Raw genomic sequence first — 9,259 nt, 5'->3', positions numbered from 1 at the left:
TATCACAAACCACATTTATATATATCACAAATGACCAAATTTATACGAAATTTAAAATATATTACAAACCACACGTTCAAGAGTACATATTATTCCAAGTTCACAAATTTAATACATAAAAACAACTCCCAAGACAGCTCACGGCGACGTCCAGTGTGCGATGCCAGCGAGGGTTGGGACGCCCCAGCTTGCGATCCCGGCGACGGTCTAGGTGTGCATAGCACGCCGTGCGATCCTGGCGACAGGGTCGGGTCGTGCCACCCAAACGAATGCAAGAAGACCAAACTCCTTCCAATAAATGTTCTTCAGAACTGATGTCTGAAATGTAAGGCCGTCTCTTTCTTACGATCCTTATATGTAGCTTGAAAAATTGATGTCTATGTAGGTGATCTTTAGTGCTTACCGCTTCATCTGTCGGGGATTTCGCCTTATCAGCTGGGGCATCTGATTCTATAGGGATTGCATGCTCTGGTTCCTGACCTGACATTTTCGGAAATAAATTATTGTTAGGAACGAAAAGCATTTCATTTTGTGAGAGATTGACTTGTTGTGTTTAGGTGCTCTCTTACATATCTGCTCCTGTCTTCTTGCGTCCTCCTGGAAGAGGCGAATAGATAATAAAGTAGTCCCATTAGCGATATAAAGGAAGAAGGAAATATAAAGCACTGTCAAGTGCTCTTAAAGCTGGCACTGAAAATTACTGGTAAATAAACATTACCCTTTTCTTTATGGTCTCTTCTTCCAAGTTTCGAAGCCCTTGAGATACGCCTTAGTTGATGTGACTGTTATTCAAATTTCATTCGAGATGAGACAAAATCAAGTGAAATATTTGCGAATAATTAGAAAATCAATTCTGACGGTAGTACAAGGGAGGGATATATATAGAAAACAAGCAGCGGGCATGCACCTAGGAAAATGGTTATGAGGAGAGCCGTGATGAGCCAGTTGGGGAAAATAACATTGAAAATGACGCCAATGCTGACCCCAAGCATGAGCATAGGTTGCATGAGCAGGGCGAGGTCGTACTCGATCAGCGGCATGTCCAGACTCGGGTGCTTCAGCTTCAGGTTGTAGTAGACTGTTGAAACAGACCCTCCCATGATCATGCCTGACCACCCAAAACCGATCCATCAAATTCTCAATTTAATAAGGACGATATAGAGTATTATTATATACAAAAGACAATCACTATTCACTAGATGTTTTTTCATCCAACACGCACGTAGCTTACTGCAGAACCAGCAGACTTGTGCTTTCTCATTCAGATTCAGATAGACGTATATTGCGGTAGAGTAGATATAGAACCAATAGTACTCACACTTGGATATTGCGGTAGATGACTTGGGACGAAGATGCCGCCACCGCCGACGCTGCCACACGCCGCGCCGAAGAACCCGATCAGTGACCCCACCACAACTCGCCATCCAAATTCCATGGGCTGTGTATAGACATAGCAAACATCCATTCAGCAAGCCAAATCATAGCTTAATAATAAGGGGAAAAGCCATATATACATTGCAAAATCTTGCCAATCCGAAGCAATCAAGACAGTCAAAACTAATTAAAGTTGGCTGCGTTTTACCGGCCAAACGTGGTGGTACGCCTTGCCATCGCTCCCGGGGTGCTTCTTCTCCTCGTCTCGCTTGTGGCTGGGCGTGGGGCTGGGCGGCGCGCGGGGCTGGGCGTGGGGCTGGGCGCGGGGTTGGGCGTGGGGCTGGGCGGCGCGGCGCGGCAGCGCGCGGGGCTGGGCGTGGGGCTGGGCGGCTTGGGCGGCGCGGGGTCAGGGCCTGCTGCGCGCGGGGCTGGGCGGCGGACGCGGCGCGCGGGGCTGGGCGGCGGACGCGACGCGCGGGGTCGGGGCGGCGCGGGGTCAGTGGCGGGGTGCAGGGTCGCGCGGAGCTGGGCGGGGCGCGAGGTCGGGGGCGCCGCTGGGTCGCGGCGCACAGGGATAGGGTTAGGGATTTTTGGGCCGGATTGGTTATCTGGGCCTGGGCTGAGTTCTTTTTTGGATAATCTTTCCCGAGTGTTATGAGTTTTGCACTCGGGGAAGAGTCCTTTCTCCGAGAGTTTCAACAAACACTCGGGGAAGATTTTGTTTTTTTTCTTTTTTTGTCCCATTTTTTTATGAGGCCTTTCCAAATTATTTTAAACTTCTTATTCAAATTTGGGAATTTTTAAACTTTTTTTAGTCTATTTCATTAGTTTTTTTCGTTCCATTGATTTTTCTTAAACTTCAAATTTGAACTGTAGGTGCATTAAATAATGAAATTTCTTTATTTAAAAAATTATATTCATGATATTTGGTGTATGTTAAGACCGTATCCAGAAGCTCAAATGAAATGTGAAACATCTTATTGTCGTAACATAAGATACAAGTTGCGGAAAAAGTGTTTTAAAATTATATAAAATCCGTAAAAAGTCCAAAAATAAAGAAACTTGTCTGGACGTCATGTTATCGTATGTAGAGGCTATGATAAAAAATTGAGAAGGTTTCGAACAAGTTGTAACATCGGATGCTTAAAACCTAGACATCTCCGTGTGTGATCATAAGTGATCACATGTAAAGATGTCTAGGTTTTAGACATTCAACATCGCAACTTGTTCCAAACCTTCTCAATTTTTTATCATAGCCTCTATATATGATAAAATGACGCCCAGACAAGTTTTTTGATTTTTGGATTTTTTACGGATTTTATATAATTTAAAAACATTTTTCCGCAAGTTGTATCTTATGTTACGACAACAAGATGTTTCACATTTCATTTGAGGTTTTGGATACGGTATTAGCATAAACCAAATATTGAGAATATCATTTTTTGAATAAAGAAATTTCATTATTTAATACACCTGCAGTTCAAATTTGAAGTTTGCAAAAAAAATCAATGAAACGTAAAAAACAAATGAAATATACTTAAAGAAGTTTAAATATCCCCAAATTTGAACAAGAAGTTTGAAATAATATGGGAAGGCATCAGAAAAAAAACTAGGACAAAAAACAAAAAAACAAAAAAACTTCCCAAAGGCCTCTTCCCCGAGTGCCAGGACCGCAACACTCGGGGAAGCCAGTATTTTCCCCGAGTGTCAGGATTCAGCACTCGGGAAAGAGCGCCTTCCCCGAGTGTTTTTTTTTGGCTCTCGGGGAACAATTTTTTTAATTTTAAGCCTCAACGGCGCCGTTTGTTTGGGACGTCACGGAACACTTTTCTTCCCCGAGAGCGGCTCTTCCCCGAGTGTTGCGCTCGGAGAAGGTGAATTTTTCCGAGTGTTATTCTTCCCCGAGTGTCAGGTTGGTTACGGCTCTCGTAGAAGTCTCTCTTCCCCGAGTGCAATTCTTCCCCGAGAGCAACACTCGGGAAAGTCTGGCTTCCCCGAGTGCTCTATTTTTGGCTCTCGGGGAAGCCTTTGACACTCGGGAAATTTCGATTCTCCCGTAGTGAGCATGGGGCATTAGGCCTCATGCACGATGGCGAAGGCACATGGAACGTCAACGAGCCATAACTAAGTGGTTAATAAGCCGTACCACTACAAATTTTACAGAGGCTGGCACAACATATTATAGTTCCCAAAATGATCAGCAACTTTTGGAGACATTCGTTGTATTTACGATGCAGCAAACTCATGACCTTCTCTTAAAAAATTAACAGAGGTAGAGCTAGATCCGCCTTCGAAAATGAGGACAATTTTTAGAGGCGGACCCCTTAAGACCAGCATATGTAAAAATAGGCTAAGTCCAAAATCTAGCCCAAAGCCTTCCATGTATAGACAGATGGTTATGGTTTCAACCAAACGCTGCAGCCACCTCCTCACTTAGTTCTCTCTTTTGTCCACCTCCTCACTTCGCTCATGCGAAGTCAAGAAGCTGCGAACTCAACCGCTCTACAAACACAAGGTTGATATGTGCCCTTGTAGTTGGTGACTAACCTTAGCGTGAGTTAGGTCGTGCAACATATCTCTTGGCTTGTGGTGTGCAGGTGTGGAGCTACGAAGCGGTGGTCGACGGTGAGGAAAAGGTCAAGTAGAGACGTGTCATGTCGATAGACCTGGAGCGGTGAAGGGCAGACATGAGGCTTGGACCGAGAGACCAGGAGGCTATATGACCAGCCACGGTGACTGACATCTAGGATATCGATAAGTGCAAGTGTACATGGGAGTGACCGTGTTGACCAAGTCAAGACAGCGGACGTGCAACTCGAGTGAGGCTCAAGAAGACTTGGCGGGTCGGCCTCGAGGACGGCGGTGACATGTGTCGAGTAGCGGGGGATGCGTATGGAGTACGCTACTCGCGGCGAGTTTCGCGGGTTTGGGCCTCAAAACCCGGGCGAGGTTTCGAGGAGGTACGGACGGCACATGGCGGCATCGAGGAGTTCGCGTCGAGGCGAAGCTACCTCATGAAGGGCGCAGTGGCTATCGGATGGAAACTATGTTGGGTTGGAGTATAATGCCCCTGTGGCTAGCTGGTTCGCTCTAAAATATCCAGGGACAAATGAAGAATGTGTAATATGTCTGATAAATAAGAAGAATGAGCCACAAATTGTTTTGTAGGTTTTCTCCTTCTCCTTAGTTTCTTCATGTGAGAGGTCCACAAATTCCAAATTTGTGTAACAAACATGTAATTTTTGAGTTGGGAATAGAGGCCTGAGTCCTTCATGTGTCCTACAGGATTCCTAATTTGAGCCTGTGATTTTAGTTCTTCACTTGTGCTGTGTTTTTTGTTTTTGGGGAAAGTTTCTTGTTCTTTTCTGTGATCTGCGATTCACGAAGTTTGAGTTGGGTTTGAGCCATGATTCTTTTGGGATAGCTCACCAACATGGAGATCATCTGTGCAAGATTTGGAGCCGAGTTGTTTTGATTTGGTAGAGATCTCGTTGTTTTTGTGCTCACCCATGTTTCTGTTCGTAGGCTCCTGTGTTCGTCGCTAGGTAGGAATCGAACTTCAGGGGCTCCTGGTCTGTTTTCATCTTTCTAGTCCGATTTCTCCATCCGGAGTAGCACCGGTTGGTGCACCAGGCGTCCGTTCTATTCAGTTCATGTTTGCCATTTGCTTTCTTGATTTTCAGTCAGCAGCGCGCCAGATTCAGCACGCCCAGCAACAGGTGCAGCACGTCCTACTAGCAGGCACTGCTTGATTTAGTTTGTTTTCTCCTAATCTTGGGCCTTGTTTAGTTCCGAAAAGTGAAAACTTTTCGGAACTGTAGCACTTTCGTTTGTTTGTGACAAATATTATCCAATCATGGACTAACTAGGATCAAAATATTCGTCTCGTGATTTCCAGCTAAACTGTGTAATTAGTTTTTGTTTTCGTCTATATTTAATGTTTCATGCATGTGCCACAAGATTCGATGTGACGGGGAATCTTGAAAACTTTTTGGTTTTCAGGGTGAACTAAACAAGGCCTTGAACTGTCATTTTATTGCTACAAGAACATATTTATTGCTTGCTCCTTTTTGCTAGTCCAGGAACCTGTGCCCACAAAAGCACCAAGAGCAAGAGCAGCAGTTCACGTTGTGTTGATCTTCTACCATTGTGAGGATTTGATCTAAGTGCTCTTGTTACCAGTTGTCTTGAGTAATTTAGTTTTGGGTACTCACTTGTGTTTGGTGGTGTTTTGGGACAGTGGCCAAATATTTTGGAAGAAATTTGAGCTCTCATTCACCCCCTCTGCTCGCCGTTTCCGGTTCTTCACGCTGTCAAAGAAGCTGTGGGCTCTGTTGATGCCGCCCGGTCTTTCAAAGCCATGTACTTCGTGTCCTAGCCTCCTAGCAGTCGATGTAGATGGTCATGCATAAACTCCATCCGTGACTACCTAGATGCAGAGGTTTCAAGCTAGGCAAAGAGCTTACAATGCTACCTTCAGTATGTACGTAGCTACAGTGTTTCTCCCTGGTTGCTCTTTTATGGACCCACCACACAACGTAATATATCAGATAAAGGATGTAAGATTTGTTTCCATTATTGTATAGTAGTTGGTCTTAGTTAAATATGCACTTTCGTTGGGCATGTTGATGTTGCTGCCCATTTGGCCACGAGTCCCATTGGAAGTTAGGGCGACACAATAAGTGGCCATGCTTTCAAGTTCTCTTTTTTTTTAATTCAACCAACGAATTAAGTTGGTGGCAATTGTTAGAGTGTACTATTAGATCCAAACCTAAACCTAAGAGCGTGGAAGAGCATAACCACCATAGAAAATACGCAAGCAAGAACGCCACACCTAGGCAAGCAAGAACTTGCATTACACCTTGGAGCCTGACTACAGGCGCTCCTACCTGTAAAATAGCATCTACACCAGCATCCAGGCACTCCTGTGGCCTCGCCACCACTCAACCAGCCGATCTAACTGTTATAATAGGGGCTGTTTACCTTTATGGACCCCCTATAGGATACATAGTTCAGCTCCAACTCTATCATCACAACTAATACAGCTCAAGTCTCTAACATAACCGAACTGTACATATATTCGACACATATTTAACAACAATAAAAAAAATATGTTTGTCATTGCTCTTGTCACAATTTGTCTAGCAAAATATAAGTGTGTTTTATGAAGGAAAAAATCTGCTTATCCTCTTGTGGAGTGTAATACATGTAAAATACACATAAAAGTTCAGAAATACATGTGGAGAAAGAGACTGCCGTCAATACAGTTTACTTTAATTATCTGAAGTCCGCTCCAATACTTGTCTACCTTCATATGGTACTTCAGTTGTTTCAAGTTAGGTGTATGATACTTCATTCTACAAAGCTAAAGTTTAGAAATGATGGAGGCTATGTTTCCACTATCAAGAAGCAAGCTTATTGTGATATAATTATTTGGAATTATATTACGATATATGGAGGACTTGATGGCCCTTATCCTAGCTGGACGTGAAGAGATTTAGTTGGGTCTTTTATGCAGGTTCATGGCATAACGAAGACTTAGGCCTTGTTTAGTTCCACCAAAAACCAAAAAGTTTTTAAGATTCTCTATCATATCGAAACTTTCGGCACATGCATGAAGCATTAAATATAGACGAAAATAAAACTAATTGCACAGTTTAACTGTAAATCGCGAGACGAATCTTTTGATCCTAGTTAGTCTATGATTGGACAATATTTGTCACAAACAAACGAAAGTGCTACAGTAGCGAAATCCAAAATCTTTTCGCATCTAAACAAGGCCTTAGTTAGAGCTTTCTCTCTGCTTTTCCTTTTTGCCTCGTGCAAGCTCAAAAAAGCACTTCAATGACGAGCGTTTAGCTGCATCACATACGCCTCAGCGTCTATCGGCAATATAGCGTCTGTAATAAAGTTTATTATAGATGTGCAAAATGATCGTCTGTATTAAGAATATACTTTCAGATGTGCATACCCAAATGCAACTTACATATCTATATTCACATTATTTTCTAACAAGTGGTATAAGTCAGACACAAGATTGAAAAAAAAAGGGTTTTATTCCCTGCTTCTGTGACACTGCCGCCAGTATCAATCTCCTGCTCGTGATTTCCAGCGCCACTGTTTCGGTCATCGAGGCCTTGTTTAGTGCCAAAAAATTTTACAAAATTTTTTAAATTTTACGTCACATCGAATCTTGCGGTACATATATAAAACATTAAATAAAGATAAAAAAAATAAATAATTATATAATTTATCTAAAATTTGCGAAACGAATCTTTTAAGTCTAATTAGTCTATAATTAAACAATATTCATTAAATACAAACGAAATTTCTATAATGCCTATTTTGAAAAAAAAATAGAACTAAACAACGCCCGATTCGAGTCGGTGGACGTGTCTCCCTGGCCGTTGTTCTATCGCTGTGGCTGTTGTTCTGCTCTGGGTTGGAAATCGAGGATCAGAAGGACGTGGGTTTTTTTTTGCTGTCCCCTTGCTGTCGTGATCAGTACTGCTTCAAGCACACGCGTCGAGTAGGGGTCAGGTTCACACACTGCCATTGCTTGGTGAAGGGGAAAAGCTGGTGAATTTTGCTACGTGCACACGGTTATTAGTACAAGAAGTTGTTTCCTCAGTTTATTGCTAATTGTACACAGATTGTGTACCAGGCTGCAGTTTTTTTTGCTAGGGTTACACCTAAATTTCTGCAGATTATATTCTTCATATTATTGCTATTATTCTTCACCATACCTTCGATGTATGATATTCCTCAACTGGATCATGATACGAGGTTCGCTCTATGGCAAGTCAAGACAAGAGCTATTCTTACGCAGGATGAAGTAGATAATGCTCTTGATAAATTCGGTGACAATGATTCTAAATCTTGGACCGTAAGGCTGTGACTCAAATTCAGCTTCATCTTTCAAATAATATTTTGCAAGATTGTTTGCAAGAAAATACTACAGCTGCTAGACAATTTGCATGTCTAAGAATTTAACAAGCAAGATGCATTTGAAGATGAAGTTATATAAGCACAAGTTGCAAGAGGGTGGCCGAACGTGAACTTGCATGTTGGACATACCATTCGATCTAGATATGGAAATAGGCCTGAACGTGAACTTGCATGTTCGACATACCATTCAGGCCTATTTCTAAAATATTTTGCAAAATTTTTCACATTTTCTAGCACATACATGGAGCACTAAATATAAACAAAATAAATGACTCTGTAATTTGTGAGACGAATCTTTTGAGTCTAGTCTATGATTGGATAATATTTGTCAAATATAAACAAAAGTACTACTGTTCATATTTTTGCAAAAAAAATTTGGAAGTATCACATTCTTTGGCTCACTGAACAGGTAGGTATCATTGAGGCCTTGTTTAGTTCCCAAAAATTCCTAAAATTTTTCAATATTCCACGTCACATCGAATCTTTAGACATATGCATAAAACATTAAATATAGAAAAAACAAAATCTAATTGTATAGTTTATACACAAATCTTTTAAGTGTAATTAGTTTATGATTGGATAAACTTTATCAAATACAAACAAAATTGCACAGTTTGGTCGGAATTGACGAGACGGATCTTTTGAGTCTAGTTAGTCTATAATTGGACAATATTTATCAAATACAAACGAAATTGCTACCGTGTCGATTTGCCAAAATTTTTTGAAACTAAACAAGGCCCTAGTGTCCCGTGGCCACGGTCGCGTTCGGCTCGAGTGTGCTGCTGCTGCGCTGGTGCTCGCGATCGACGACCATGCCCGTGCCAGTGGCCCTCACCGCACAGCCGCTCTGCCGCCCTGCTCATCGACGCCGACTGTGCGAAGCCGCGCGCGGACGGGACGACGCACCGATCGAGAAGATTCGCGAGGTTCGGTGACT

General features: G+C 42.5%; 1 long non-coding RNA gene across 1 annotated transcript; it reads right to left on the bottom strand.

The window, feature by feature from the left end:
- Positions 1–1,695, bottom strand: LOC8074291. The gene is made up of 7 exons (XR_002446990.1): positions 1,583–1,695; positions 1,319–1,438; positions 908–1,108; positions 719–782; positions 570–597; positions 404–480; positions 1–318 (listed from the first exon to the last, which is right to left on the bottom strand). It is a non-coding gene; the product is annotated as an uncharacterized LOC8074291 (long non-coding RNA).

The sequence above is a fragment of the Sorghum bicolor genome, chromosome 8 (assembly GCF_000003195.3).
Source record: "Sorghum bicolor cultivar BTx623 chromosome 8, Sorghum_bicolor_NCBIv3, whole genome shotgun sequence".
NCBI classification, from domain to species: domain Eukaryota; kingdom Viridiplantae; phylum Streptophyta; class Magnoliopsida; order Poales; family Poaceae; genus Sorghum; species Sorghum bicolor.
This window is presented reverse-complemented; position numbering and strand designations above follow the sequence as displayed.